This window comes from Ursus arctos, unplaced genomic scaffold (genome assembly GCF_023065955.2).
Source record: "Ursus arctos isolate Adak ecotype North America unplaced genomic scaffold, UrsArc2.0 scaffold_11, whole genome shotgun sequence".
NCBI lineage: Eukaryota > Metazoa > Chordata > Mammalia > Carnivora > Ursidae > Ursus > Ursus arctos.
This window is the reverse complement of record NW_026622775.1, coordinates 31564755-31581002: the sequence shown is the minus strand read 5'-3', so window position 1 is coordinate 31581002 and position 16248 is coordinate 31564755. Positions and strand designations below refer to the sequence as shown.

The window sequence follows — 16248 nt, the reverse complement described above, 5'->3', positions numbered from 1 at the left end:
TAAACATGTATGTACCCAAGGATGAAGTGGTATGGGAAATGCTGATCAGATGCTGTGATTAAAAAGAAATACTGTAGTCCTGTACCTTCTAAGAAGCGTTAGGTGGGTCCTTGTAAATCAACAGTCTCATCTGAATCAGAACCTGAATTTCTAACAGCCAAGAAGTATGCCAGGAACAATTTATCTGATTTATCTGACCAGGACGTTTATCTGATCAGGCTGTTTTCTCCTTCTCAAAGGGGAAAATACCATTCCAGGCAGAGTCATCTGTCATAATGGATACCAGGGATTTCCCTCTTCATTTACTCATCTAAGAGTTATTTACCCCACAATACACCCCTTTGCCCAACATTGTGCTAGTGCTACAAAGAAGTATGAGCAGGAGTTTTCACATTTTAGTTGGCTTCACCTAAAAAGCTAAGCAAGATCCCCCCCAAACCCCGGTGCTGATGGCAAGTATCTAGGACTATAAAGCAATAACAACAACAACAATAAAGGTTTGGACATAGTTTGGATAAAAGAAAAAGATTAAGAAAGAGGAACATGTACTAGAAAAGCTTAAGTGTCATGAAAACAGGCTGTTACACACTGAATGCTTGTGTCCCCCCATAATTCATATACTGAAGCCCTAAACTCCAGTGTGATGGTATTTGGAGGTGGAGCCTTTGGCAAATAATTAGGCTTACATTAGATCACGAGGGGGAACCTCATGATGGGATTAGTGTCCTTAATAAGAAAAAAATAATACCTATCCATCTATCTCTATCTTTATCCCTATCTCTATCCTTCTTTCTCTGTCCCTCCATGGACAGGCACCAAGGAAAGGCTGTATGGGCATACAGCGAAAGGGCGACTATCTACAAGCCAGGAAATGGGTCTTCACCAGGAACCAAATGTATTGGTACCTTGATCTTGGACATCCAGCCTCCAGAACTATGAGACATAAATGTTTGCTCTATAAGTCACTCAGTCCACTGTATTCTGTTATAACAGCCAAGTTCACTAAAACACTTTCCCTCCACAGTGTTGAAATTCTATGTATCTTCTGTCCTTGTCGCTGTGATCCTTGTAGCATCTTATATGTCTTCTGTACTCTTGTAGAATGAGAAAGGCCATCTGGCCACCTTTATTCTTATATTAACATTACTAGCTTTAAAATCGGGTGAACTTTCCTTGGATCACAATGTGGAATACACATGGTACAAACAGTTTATAATCCCCCATTAACAAAGCTAATGAAGTTAAGGTTGGTCTCTTAATTTTATTTGCCTTTTCATTTTCTCAACATCAAGGAAAAGAAAATTAGATCAAAATTAATGTTTAGGCTCAAGAGACATTGGACTTCATGCCTACTCTCTTTATTACTCCAAATGTAATTAAGTATGTTGACTTCAATAAATGTACCTTCTGCTATGCATGCATTGATTTCAACAGTAATGAGTTTGCATTCATTATAATTTATTTTAGCCAGATAATTAATACCACTCTTGTTTATTTCTTCGATCATGAAAAAGAAGGAGTGTTTGCTTATTTGTTTGCACTTGTTGATGATTCAATGGTCTATTGTATGCTGCTAGATTGCAGCATAAAATAAGGTGCAGGCTAAATGGGAGCTTCAAATCTTCCACCATTGATCTACTGCTCAGGCCCAAAAGCACAGAAAGCATTTCTTACGAAGACTCAGTACATCCATTTTCATTCTAACCAATGTAGTGGGATTCTTAAAACATTAAGCCACTAGGTGGGCAACTTAAGAAGAATTAATCATATTTTAAATGCCCAAGATTCACCTTGAATTATGATCTTATTTCTTAATTTTATTTTGCTACCTGGAAATCCAGTTTTTACCAAACTTATAATTTATTATATGGTTCTCATATCTCCCCCATCTCTGAATAGTTACTCTATCTTATTGCTTCTGGTGTTTTTGCCCGTTTCACTTTTCCCTGCTTCACAAATAAACATTGTTTCCCTTAGTGGATTACTTCCCTGCTGGATCTTGATAAGTTAGTATATAAAAGAAAGAAAATCCAAGGGATGAACTTTACTTTTCAACTATTTACCAAAGCTTTCCTTCCCTTTCTTTCATGGTATATTAGTCAGGGTTCTCCACAGAAAAAGAATAGATACATACACACACACACATATATATTACATATCACACATAATATGACATAAAATATCACATATAAAATATCATATATATTTTATTATATATATTATGATGATGATGATGATGATGATGATGGTGCAGCAATACACCTATTTGCCCAACATTGTGCTAGGTGCTGTCAAGAGATTTATTGTAAAAAAAATGGCTCACATGATTGTGGAGGCTGAGAGGTCCCAAGATCTTTAATTAGGAAGGTAGAGACCCAAGAGAGCCAATGTATAGTTCTAGTCCAAGTTTGAAGGCCTGAGAACCTAAAGAGCAATTGGTGTAAGTTCTAGTCTAAAATCCAGCAGCCTTGAGACCCAACAAGACTTGAAATTTCAGGGCTGGAAAAGATCAATGTCCCAGTTCAAGTGGTCATGAAGGAGGAGTTCCCTCTTATTCAGCTCTACTCAATTCTATTCAGACCTTTAACAGATTGGGTGGCAACAAAAGCAAAAATAACAAGTGAGACCACATCAAAGAAAAAAGCTTCTATACACCAAAAGAAATCATTGACAAAATGAAAAGGCAACCTATGAAACTGAAGAAAGTATCTGCAAATCATACAACTGATGAGAGGTTATTATCCACTCACATCGGGGAGGGCCTTACTTAGTCTATCAATTCAAATGTTAATCTCATCCAGAAACACCCTCACTGACACGTACAGAATAATGTTTGGCCAAACGTCTAGGTACCCCATGTCCCAGTCAGGTTGAGACATAACATTAACCTTCACATTTGGGTTCTTTCTCACAAAAATACATAGCAACATCATTTTGATAGACTTACACTAAACATCTTTAGAAACTCATACAAATAATGAAAGGAGACATTTTCTGAATGTCTACATTTGAGTGACTTTTGCCAACAATAGTTTGTTCCAGATCATCAACACTGTCCAACAAAAACATCTGCAATCAGAAAAATGCTCTAAAATTCCCTAGTCCAAAAGAATAGCCACTAAGCACATGTGGCAGTTATCACGCCCTGGTAACATGACTAGTACAACTGAGAGCGTGAAATTTTTATTTTTATTTTTATTTTATTTTTATTTTGTTTTAATTAATTTAAAAAAATAGTCACTGTGTTTAGGGGTACCATATTGGACATCACAACTCTAGATATTATTTTAAAAGAGAATTCAACTCTCAAATATCTAATACTCAGATGAGTGAACACTTCCTACTGACCTTTCTGTATAGGAAGAAAAAAAAGGGAAATTTGAATGATGGATATCTTGATGATTTATACCTCAAGCTTAGGTTTGGGCTTCAGAGTACTGACTTTTTTTTTTTTTTTAAGATTTATTTGTTTATTTGAGGTGGGGAGAGTCTGTGGGAGAGACAGAATCTCAAGCAGACTCCCTACTGAGCAGGGAGCCCAACTCGATGCTTGATCTCACCACCCCGAGATCATGACCTGAGCCGATCAAGAGTCAGATGCTTAACCAACTGAGCCATCTAGGTGCCCCCATAATATACAATTCTTGAGAGTTTCTAAAAAAAATGCAATAATTCTTGGAATGCTGATAGAAGCCTCAACAAATTTCCAATACAAAAGAAATAGACTAATGGCACTACATAAGGCCAAAGAAGAACAACTCTGCTGCTACCAGACCTTCAGTTCAAAGTCCTGTTTTAGGAACACAAGGGACTACATGCTTTCCCCACTACATGAAAACCAGCAATGACTCTCATCTTCGTTATAAAGTTCTGTCAATATTAGCTAGAAATTTGTACTCTCACATCCTTAAATAATATCCAAATAAATATTCAGGGAACACCAATTTTGACCCAGGGCCAGAATTCTCTATTAAACATCATGCAAACAGGGTGTTTTTTGGTGGAATCCATTTTATTGACTTTGTTTTTTGTTTAAGATCTAAGTAATATTTTCTTCTGAAAGTTTTCAGAGTGATGACAATAGTCCTTGATTTAAATGATTCTCTAAATATGTTTACGTAATTTTTCACTCTCAAACATATCAAGAACGTAAAAATTCTGCTATTGGCCAAGCCAAATTCAACTGTCAGATGCACAGATAGGGATGTCCATTTTAGACATTCCATTTTGGAATGTCTTGTGATGTTTCACAAGAATAATATTATAAATGCCTTTGTTTGTTTTAGCAAAAAGCTCACCTTTTGCCTGAGAATCAGAGGTATCTGCTACTAACTAAAGTTTTTGTAAAGGCACCGATATGTGCTAGAATGCTATGAATTAGGCTATGGAGTAAGCATATGTGCACTTATGCAATATCAATAGTAACTGTCTGCTCTGTAGACTCTATGTTTTTATCTATAGTGGTAGTTTTACCCCATTCTTGGAAAAACTATCCTTTTTCTCTATTTGATACTCTATTTCTCTAGTTTTCTCTATTTGATCTACTTGGTATCTCCGTTTTTCTCTATTTTCTCTATTTGTTGCAGTATTAAGTTTTGGTCTGGCCAGGGTTTCTCGATCTCAGCCTTATTCATATTTTAGACCGGATAATTCTTTATTGTGAGGGGCTGCCCTGTGCATTGCAGGATGTTCAGCAGCATCCTTTCTTCTGCCCACTACATGCCACTAGCACCTCCACCCCAAAGTTCTGACATCCAAAAATGGGTCCAGACATCTTTACCCAAAGTCCCCTGGGAGGCAACTCTTTCCAGTTGAGAGTCACAGTCTAGGCCTATTAGATAAACCCAGGCACGAATACCGTGCCCAGAAAGCCTGATAAAGATGTTACCAGCGATATCTAGGCGAAGTCAGTTGAGATCTTTGTGATATACTTACATGTATATACATTACAAATGGAGAGCTAGCTAGGAACCTTGAGTATGCTTTTAGAAAGAAGATCCATTATATTTAGGAAAGGCTCTAACTTTATCATTGTTCACTCTCTTTTGGCCCATGCAATGTTTTATAAATTTCTGATACTCTTGAGCTTCATTCCAAGTGCTAAAACCTTCCAGGGGCATGCAGTTTCCTTTTGAGAAGAATTTAGTCAACCATTTCTACTTCTTAATGACTGAAGTAAAAGATTCTATCAACATGGGCTGAAAAACTCTTACTCACATGAGGAGAAAATCTTCGTTAATTTATTTGGGCTTTCCCTTCAGTTGTTTCAAGTAATTTAGGTGTTCACATCCACTCTTCACAAGCTTGAATCATTTTTATAAGCCAAGCTTCTCAGAGAATTTGTGGTCAAAATAAACATTTTACATGATCTGGATGAGATGTTTAAGCAAACAAATCATTAATCAGTTTTCACTATTTATGCATTCTGAATTTCTTGACTACAACAACTAGAGATTGCAACATCATTGATGGAACAAAGGGTTTTGGAAAACTTGTCTCAGAAGTGCTAAAACAAGCAAACCAGTGATGCGGTTTCCTCCCCTGCCTCTTCTTTCCCCCTCTTCAAATGGTCACCTGAGCAAAGGGTAGAGAGTCAGTATCTTCCTGCAACTTCTGTCTTATAGACCAATAATTCAGATCATTCAATGCGGAAAAAGTCTTCAGTAAGAGGTGACTGACACTCTTCACTGGAGGTTATGACCCTGGAAGTTCACCAATGTTGGAAAAGTGCAATAAACCTAAACAAAAGCTGGTTGCATATCAAAACACTAAAATTTAAGCATCATTCTTTTTGCTTTCTTCCAATTGCATAAAAGGACAAATCCAAATCCACATTTTTCTTTGTACTTTTTAGAGATTTGTTTGAACTTTCTTTGAACTAACTGGATTCTAGTAACAGGCTCTATTCAACAGTTCACAGCCAGAAAGCAATTAGTAGTTAGAAAAATAATTCCATTTAAAAAGTAAAACACCCTGTAATCTTTAGTTACAATCTATAAAGTAACAAATACTTAGTTTTAATTATTTTAAATCAACAGTTGGCTTTATCTTCTAAACTGATTTCTTTCTCCCTTTTCTGTTCAAACCATCTTTTTTAAAACCGTATTCTTTTGTTAATATTCTATTCAATATCTTATTTTGAATTATTTTTAAGCATCTGGGAAAATGGTTTGTTCTATTCCTCTTCAATGTAAAGTGTGATGGGACATTCAGCTTTCTGTGTTTTGTTTTGTTAGTAGTGGACTTCAAAAAAAGAACAGCATTTTTACAAAGTGATCTAAGTCTTCTATGATAGCTTCAATATTTGCTTGAATAGGCCCACATTTTCTAATACCACTTAACCCTCCCAATTCTCCATATTCCTGCTGCTAACAATTTCACAAGACTAAAATATAAGGTAAGTATCAATTTATACGGGAAACTCTCCCTATAACAAAATGTGTCTGGGAACTGATTCATATTCTATTAGAAAGTTAAATCCAAATTCTTAAATGAGTTTTAGACTTTCTTGCTTTTACCTAAACTTGACATTATTTCTAATTTTGAATTTGTGGCAAATGTTAGTTTGAAGTAACTTTTAAAAGTTCATATTAATCAAAATTATACAGTAAGGTGTTGCCAAAAGAAATTTAGTGTTATATCTGAAAGAAAAAACTTCCAAGTTGCAAAACTAGTATGCCTTTCAACATGGGCAGCTGGATGGTGGAGGGTTACCAGTGCACAGCCAATTTGATAACAGTGTGATGGACTTTCACAGGAAAGCTAGAGGCAATCTTAAAGGACCAGCAGGTATTAGAGAACAAAACGTGGTAAGCAATCATAGTATCACCAAAGAATGAGAATGAGGATTAAAATAGAGGATCAGTATATAAATAGAAAAGAGCCTGGAAGATCAAGTATCAGAAGGCAAAGTAATAATCCAGCCATGACATTTTGAGGAAACCGCACAAGTTGAAATCAACAGACCTGGATTCAAATGGGCACCTCCATTTAGAAGTTATCAGACCTTGGCTAGGCTTTAGTTTCCTTGCCAGCATTCTAAAGGAATCAGTGTCACAGGATAAAACAAGTGGAAGATCAGAATCAAGGTAACTAGCTTTGTCCCCAGACCCATTCATTTTAAATGGTTCCTATAATGTAGAGGCCAATACTCACATAGTTTACAAAGACGTGCAGGCAGGAAGTCTTTTTTTTTTTTTTTTTTTTTTTTTTTTTTTTAAAGATTTTATTTATTTATTCGACAGAGAGAGAGAGACAGCCAGCGAGAGAGGGAACACAAGCAGGGGGAGTGGGAGAGGAAGAAGCAGGCTCATAGCAGAGGAGCCTGATGTGGGGCTCGATCCCATAATGCCAGGATCACGCCCTGAGCCGAAGGCAGACGCTTAACCGCTGCGCCACCCAGGCGCCCCAGGCAGGAAGTCTTTGAAGAAGAAATTGAGAACACTGGCACAAAACAATAAAGGCAAGAGTCCCTGGGGGGGGGGCAGTAAGAGGTAAATCTCAAAAAGGACTCTGGAAGGGAAAGCCTTAAGTCATTTGAGATTCTTCATTCTACAATCCTAGACTTCTACAAAGCTATGGACCCTTTAAGGCTTTAGTAATATCCAAAAAAAGCAATGAAATTTTAGAGACCTTTGTGGTATGAAGCCAGATTCCATTGGCTTGATTCTGCAAAGGATCGCTTTCCTGGAGTTTTCTGTTAGACTTATAATAGCCCTCTGCCTGGAGCACACTAACAACAGCCACCAAAAGGTACCATATAGTACCATATAAACATGGATTACAGTAGACCAAGTTCATAGTAGCCCACTAGAGATACCTTTTCTCAGGTACTCCTACACTGACCTTGCAAAAAACATGTTTTATTATTTGTACCCAGGAGAAGGCACTAAGGCATATAGATGACATCATTTGTTCAAGGCCACACCAATCACAAAAGGCAGAGACAATGTCCCAACCCTGGTCTGTCTGATTAGCTCCCAAGAAAAAAAAGAAGGAAAAGAAAGGAAAGAGGAGCAGGGGGAGGGTTAGCATGAAGGAGACAGGGTTTCTGTTGAGCCCGTGCAGTTCTTACAAGTGCCACTATATCCTTTCAAATTGAGACGTTACTATCTATGCCTTCTGCTGAAATAAACCCTTCACTTGGAGCTTGGGTCTATAATCCTACCATTCCTAATCAGGGCTTGAGACAGACCTGCTTTCCTTATTTCCAAGCTGTTCTTTCAATGGGCATAGCTCTCTAAATGCTTGGGGTTTTTTGCTGTTGTTGAGGTTTTTTTAGTTTTTGTTTTGTTTTGTTTTGTTTTGTTTGGCATTAACAGAACAATTTGGGAGCCTGATCCAGCCAGTGATCATCTTGGCAGTAAAGTCCCTGCCCTCAGCACCAAGCTGCCAAAATAATTGGTTTTGTGCCTTTAATCATCCTACCTGGCTAACAAGCTCTGGGCATTCCAAAATAAAAGGGGGAGAGGGGTTAGCCCTCCACATGGAGAAACAGACCTTCTACCAGTTATGAAACATAAATCAAATAAAATTAAGTTAGTAATTATTCTCGTAAGAATGACCCTCTATCACCTCGAGAATAGGGTAGTGTGACCCACAAGATATTACGCCTTACTGTACAGAGATTACTACCTATCCCAATTATTCTGTAATTTATTTGCAATAACCCCAGGAAGCTCAAAAGGAAACTAGCTGATTACACCAATGATGTGGATTGGATGTCACGTAAATTCTTCCCCTTGCCCATTGCATAAGAAGGAAAGCAAAATTTCAGGCTCATCCCTAGACTTAAATGGCTTAAATGATGTCTCAAGCTTCTTTTCCATAGAAAAGAGTGACCTTATCCAGTGCTCCTCTAAGTGTCACCTATGGATGGATGGTGGTCCACAGACTGGTTATTAAGAATCCAGGTGAAGGGGCGCCTGGGTGGCTCAGTCGTTAAGCATCTGCCTTCAGCTCACGGCATGATACTGGGGTCCTGGGATTGAGCCCTGCATCAAGCCCCACATCGGGCTCCCTGCTCCACTGGGAGCCTGCTTCTTCCTCTCCCACTCCCCCTGCTTGTGCTCCCTCTCTCGCTGGTTGTCTCTCTCTCTGTGTCAAATAAATAAATAAATAAAATCTTAAAAAAAAAAAAAAGAGTCCAGGTGAAGTAAGTACAGAAATTGAGAGTAAGCACTTAGAAACTTTTATGGCTATTTGACATTATCACAACATCCAAATGTGCGATCAGTAGATTCCCCGTTTGAAGAAGGTATACACCAATTTGGAGGTTCCAATTTGGGTACTGAGTTGTATGTCATATGAACTGCATTCTAGGAAAGGTTAACAACAATAACAACAACAGGGGGGAAAAAATTCATCCTTCGGGGCACCTGGGTGGCTCAGTCGTAAAGTGTCTGCCTTTGGCTCAGGTCATGATCCCAGGGTCCTGGGATCAAGCCCCGCATCAGGCTCCCTGCTCAGCGGGAAGCCTGCTTCTCCCTCTCTCACTCCCCCTGCTTGTGTTCCCTCTCGCTGTGTCTCTCTCTGTCAAATAAATAAAATCTTTAAAAAAGAAAAATCATCCTTCACTACAAACAGGGTGAGATGCACTGGCATACGCTATCCATAAGGAGACCAAAACAGGTCCAGGGACATCTCAGTGGGTTCAAGAATGACTATCAATAGCAAAAGTCCATACAGGATACCTGACATGGCAGGGAATCCATACAGCAGCATCAATAGCCCAGTGCCCCCAAAGCCATAAACACCACCTAACATGGGGGGCCTGAAATGACTAAGAAAACACTGATGTGAGTGGGTTTACACAACTGACCAGATTCAGTTTTTCTGATACTAGGAATAGTAAGAGCTCAGATTAAATTCAGTTATAGAAAATTTTGAAAAATAACACACTCATTACACTAAGTTTTGCGGCAAAAGAAAATATGACACCTGCTTTGCTGTAACATTTCCTAACAGAACATTCCAACAGAAACTTCCCTAACAGCCTGAAGTAGCTGAGATGTTCCCATTTTAAAATAGTGAAAAAACATTTCTCAATAAGAACATAATTTCTGTGGCCTTGCTCACTTATGCATAAAAGGAAGCACATATTTGCCACTAATGGTAAACGGGGGAAGGCTGAGGGAACAGCTGACAGTGAACATGTGTTATTTCATTTTGTGTTGAAAATATCATTTGACAGTTTGGATTTAAGGAACAGATACTCACTCAACTAACTCTAAGGAAAATAAGACTTCTTGAAAGGAGACCCAGGGAAAGGAATGGGCACATTACTAGCATGTCATCAACAACTGCTGGGACTCTCAGGCCTGGGCAATCTCGCAGTTTCCTCTATCTCTAGTGGTGTCTTTCTCAACGCGTCCAAAGTGAGCGCCTTTCTCTGTTTCTCTTTGTGAATCTGTTCCATCTCTACAACAGGCTTCTTCTGAGTATTCACAGCATTCACAGCAACTGTATTCACAGTTGTTATCCATTATGACCACATGTCCCAACTTTCAACCTCAAACAACACTGCCAACTGAAACTTAAATTCAAATTCCTGAAATAGAGGATTAGATTGGCTCCCCCACCCCCACCCCTTAGAGTAGACCACACATATAACAGCACTTTGGCTAGGCTTAGACAGATGGCCCTTGGCTCAGTTACTCTCCCTATATCTAACCAACTGTGTCCCATTAGAATGAGGGTAAGAATCATTAGAGGCACACAGCCGTTCTTCCATCAGGGTCAAAGGCAAAAGAGTTTGCTCAAAAAGGGACAGTAGGTTTGCCAGGTATTCTGAGGCTGGGCACGTTCATTACACCTGAGAGTAAGTGCTGCCCAGAGATCCAACTATTTTCTCTGCCAAGAATCTCTAGACGATGCTAACAGGAACGCCTCAGCAGCGTGGAGCATGGATGGTAAACACGCATTTTTTTTCATATTCTACAGAATGTCTAGACTTGCTTCTCAAGTGTGTCCACAATTTCTATTTTCTATCACCATTTCAAAGGGGGGGATTAATAAAGCAATGCATAATTATTCTTTCTAAGACTGACTGCTAAGGTTGGAAAATGTCGTGATCTTCACTTGACTCATGTGGCTCTTTATACACACAACTCTGGTTTTGGCCCAAAGCACCTTACATAATGACATTGCAAAGATAATAGAATAAAAAATAGGACCAAAAACTCAGTGTCAACACTATGCCTTCATTCTAATTGATATTACAGAGTGACAAGCACAATTTGAGAGTGAGCCCCTTCACTCTAAAGAATATTTTAAAGTCTACAGCAACAAAGAAAATACACGTGTGATGCAACATCTCTTCTTCTATCGTCTTGAAACAATTAACCTCATTTACTCAGGACCCCTTGAGTTAATCCATCAGTTCCCAGCCTTTCTGCTCTATCTTTCAACAATGCTAACTCCCTTACCACCTTCTACACAGGATCCAAAACGACTCTCCTCATAAAAGGACTTCCTTCCACTTTTCTCTCCTATCTTGACTCACGTACAGTCAGCATCACCAGCTCTTTTCCGTTGGAGTAAAGGACAGAGCTACGGGATGTTATCACACCCAGGAGACAACTCGCCCAGTCTAAGGCAACCACTTCCACCCTATATTTCCACATACATCTTTGAGCAGGGGGTAGATGGGGAGGAAAGAAGTTAGAAAATGAGGTTTCACTCAACCTCACTGCCATTGATTAGGCCACAGAGTTTTGCTCTTACTGCTTTAGGTATTACCTAGAGTCATAGATAATGTGTCAGAAAAAGACGTCTATTTTCTTTATAAGATCTGACAGTTTATAAGTACACTCTTAGATCAGAAACAGTTTTAAATAGTTTGAGGGAGAAAATAGTCATCTGAAGCTTATAAAGACGGCTATCAATGACAGGCACAGTGAAGGCAAGACAGTGCTCACTGGGGAGCAGGGACTTCACCACTAAGCATACTGGATGGCCGAGATAGCAAAGGGCACATGGTTCCTGGAGAGTTCAGTCAGGAGGAAGAAAAGAGGAAGAGGGAGAGTAATACACGTGCACCCCCACTTCCCACATTCATCATCGGGTGAATCCTCGGAGCCCAAGGGAGTGAGGGTGTGAGGACAGGCCAGAGCCATTACAACAATGGATTCTCTCCACCCAGAAGGGAACATCAGGGATGTGAAGAAATGTATCTTCCCAACACTGAAGTTTCCAAACTGTTCAGTCAAAAGAACCCAATAACTAAAAAATTCTCTCACCTGTTGTTAGCATCCTGACATTTGAGAATTACTTCAAAGATTGCCTCTAGTTGAGAATTAGCTTCAACATTCAAAAAAGTAAACAAAATTTTTTAATGATGGCAAAATGTCACACGTGATACAGAGGTTAGCAGAACAATGAAAACTGTAATTGTCCTAAAGATACAGTTTAAATAATCTAGGAGTGAACGTTTTAATTTTAACATGCAGCTACACAGAAACCTAAACGATACCAGGAACTCAAGCTAACCGCCACTTTTTCTTTATAATTGTGGAATTTAATAATGACATCGGTTTGAAAAAGAATGTAATGAGAAGGAAATGACTCATTTTAGAGCTTACAGGTTCTCAAGACAAATGGTAATTAAAAAAAAATAAAAGGAAAGAAAATATGCATAAGGGAGTGGGGTGAGGTAACAGTTCAATGATTTTCAGTCTGCTCCAATGTATTATTAAAGACAAATACAGTATTTTATTTTCTAGTGGTGTGAATTAAAAATTATCCTGTCAACATGAAATGTCTACTTAGTTTTAACACAAAAGAAATGCTAGTATTAGGATATAATTCTCAATAGATTAAAGGTTAACCTTTGGTCTACCGAAATCTGTGGAATTAAAGGATATTATCCTAATGGGTATGTTGCATTCCAGTGCCTCGGGATCATAAATTTAATAAAATCCTGTTAAACCTAGGTGGGTAAAGGACATGGAACAAAACAGGCTGAAGCAAAGTAGGAAAATCACTGGGTCACAATGGAAATGTTCATGGGGAGATATGAGCAGAGCCAGGTGCTCAGATAATATCAGAAAGTATCTCTACCCCTCTTTTGCCCGACCTTTCCTTGTGTTACATCTTTCTCATGCAGACTTTCCCTGCGATTAGACTTACATCATCACAGCTGTAAGGTCAGCAGGAAGAAAATTTCTCCTTTCCACTTACTCCAGAAGAAGTCCTAAAACTTGGACTGATCTGGGCCACATGTCTCTCACAGAACCAGCAGCCATAGCTCAAGGAGAATGGTTGTGTTAGTTAGTCAGGGTCAATGAATGCAGCCATCACTCCAATGGGCTGGCTCAACTCCACTGAACTACGTGCACTAGGAGTGCAAAAAGGGTGATTTACAGAGGAAAATATGGATGCAATTGCTAAACACAGGAAGTACAGATGTTGAGTATTTCAAAAAAATGGTATTGGTGGGAGTCAGGTTTCTCCCTGTTGGAGTAGGAGGTTACAGATAGGAGAGGGGAGTAGGCTAGAATGATCCAGATGGTGATGGAATAGAGTTGGGTACATTAGTATAAACTCATCTTTAGTTAATATAAATACAGATGATTACCTATAAAAATATGTATAGATATGTGTATATATAGTGATCAGTATGTACCACATATTCCCCTGTTCTGTCAGCTGAAAGGGCCAAGAAGCAACAACACACCAGTAGTAATGAGCACACTTAGTGCAAAGATCTTGGTTTCGCATACCATTCTCCAATAAAAGGAACCACGGCTTTTTAGATGAGTGGCTGATTCTAGGTCTGGAGCAAGAAGTACACAAGATAAGCTTGTAGCATCACATGGTGCGAGAAAGGAAGGAAACATTCAAAAAAAAAAAAAAAAAAAGCAAGCAAGCAAACAAATAAAACCCCACAATGGTGGGAATTGATACAGGGACACAGGAGCTGACCGAAAGGGCTCCAAATGGCCAAAGGTGAAAAACGTTGCATAACCAAATAAAGTAACATTGAATCATAACACAGAGTATAAAATATATATCCATCAGGCCATACAGATAGAAATAAATGATTGAGTAAATACATAAATAGGGGAAAAGAAACTCCCTTGCAGAAAAATTCCAGATAACTTAGGCAGAAACTTCACCCTCAAGAAGGTGAAGCAGAACTCCTCACTCTTTAAGTAGGGACAGCACATAAGAGGACAGTACGGAAGGAGGGGGAAAGAGGAATCTTAAAGTGGAAAAACCTGTCAAAAACCACCTCATCCGGATGAGCAAGGTTAACGTCAACAATGGTAAGTCATGTTGGTAGTACATATTCTTGATATGATGTGACGGGCCTTCTTCCCAAAATTCTATGACTCCAGTCTCATCATGAGAAAAACATCTGGTAAATCCCATCCCAACTGAGGTGCTTCTACAAAATATCTATTACTCCTCAAAACTTTCAAGGTCATTCAAAACAAGGAAAGTGTGAAAAACTGTCATAGCCAAGAAGAGCTTAAGAAAGCATGATGACTAAGTGTAATTTGGTTATTCTGGACAGGACTCAGGAACAACAACAACAACAACAAAAAGGACATTAGCAAAAAATCAGAAAAATCAGGGAAATCCAAATAAAGTATGGACTTTAGTTAATGATAATATATCAATATTGGCTCATTAATGTTAACAAGTACACCATATTTATTTAAAATATTAATAATAATGTGCAGAGCATAGGGAACTGCTATAATATTTTCACCATTTTGGTGTAAATCTTTTTCTAAAATAAAAATTTAATTTAAAAAATGGACAAGGCACAAAACAATCAAAATGTCAAAGACAATGAAAATATGACAGAACAATCAAGGGATATAGAAGACTAGTGTCCTCCCACCAAGATCTCTAGAAGAGGAAATGGAGAAGAAAAATATTGCCATCCCTGTTCCCTAAAAATGTTCATGTTCTAATCCCCAGGCTAAGTTGGACCCAAAGTAACGACTGTCGTATGATCATCATGACTGGATGTCTGAAAAAAGAGGGAAGTAGAGGAAATCTATACTAGGCACCGTGCTAGATGACTTACCAAATGTGCATTTAGTCTTCGTGAAAAATAACCAAGATTTATTGTACCTATGCAATTTTCTTTTTTAACATTTCTATTTCTAGGGTGAGATTTCATATCTCTTAATTCACTGTGAGCATATTTTAGTTTTACCTTATTAAGGATAGTTTTAATAGCTCCTTGAAAATCTTTGTCTGCTAGTTCTAAAATCTGATTCACCTCAGAACTGGACACATTTGATTCTTTTTCTCTTGCAAATGTGTTCCATTTTCTTGGCTTTTCATAGATAACGTTGGACTTTATGCTGGATATTTTCAGTGTTACATTGTGGAGATTCTGAACTTTGGGTTTTTTGTTTGTATTTTGTTTGTTTGTTTTTCCCAACCCATGTTGCTTCTTTCCTCATAGCAGTCATTATTTGCACTGGGTTTACATCGAGATCCTAATTTGGGGGCAGCATCTCCACTGTCTCTTCAGACTTGTCCTCTGTACTGGGTTGCTCTGAGTCTGTTGAACATAAATGCATGGACCATATAAGTCAGATATGTGGGTAGACAGAATTTTTGGATCCCTTCTCTGGCTCTTCCCTTTCTGGGATTCCCCTGCTCCCTCCAGCAGCCATATTTTCCTGGCTTCGGTCTTCTGGTTCCCTTGGCGAGAAAACTGCTGTTTTCCCACCGCGGCTCTTGCCTCCACTGTAGGAGCGGTACAGACTGAACTTAGTCCTATGCCAAAAAAAAGAAAGAAAAGAAGGAACTTACTAGAAACCCCATAGTTCCCTCCTCTGAGCATGTATACAAGAATGCTTCTGTTCAGTCTCCATGTAATTGCTTTGTATTATATCCAAGTTTCGTAGTTGTTTTCTGCAATGGAGTCATCCACTAGCACCTTGGTCCATCATTGTCAGAAGCAAAAGCTTCCCAGATCATTTGATGCTATGGAAAAAAAATTCCTATCACTGTTCTTCAAAAGTCGAAAGATAGATTTTCTTAATGTAGAAAGAAATCATTTTTCCTGAGAAGAATTAAATACCTACAAATCTTCATTGTTACATCTTAAAAAATGGATAATGGACATCAAAGAAAGAAGTTTCTAGTTAAAGTATTTATTACATGCCTACTAACATAGTGCAAAAGCCTTTCTTGTTATCTCATTTATTTTTCCCACTAACCCAGTCAGACGTATTATACCACTATTTAAGAGTTAAGAAAACCATTTCAGAAAGTTTA

The 16248-nt window shown here is 38.5% G+C and overlaps 1 long non-coding RNA gene across 1 annotated transcript in view; it reads right to left on the bottom strand.

Annotated features, from left to right (window-relative positions):
• LOC130543344 (uncharacterized) overlaps positions 1-16011 on the bottom strand; it is a 170970-nt gene extending 154959 nt beyond the window's left edge. The window contains exon 1 of the long non-coding RNA XR_008958639.1: positions 15781-16011. This is a non-coding gene — a long non-coding RNA (uncharacterized LOC130543344). The remainder of the gene's footprint in view (positions 1-15780) is intronic.
• Positions 16012-16248: the final 237 nt, after the last annotated feature.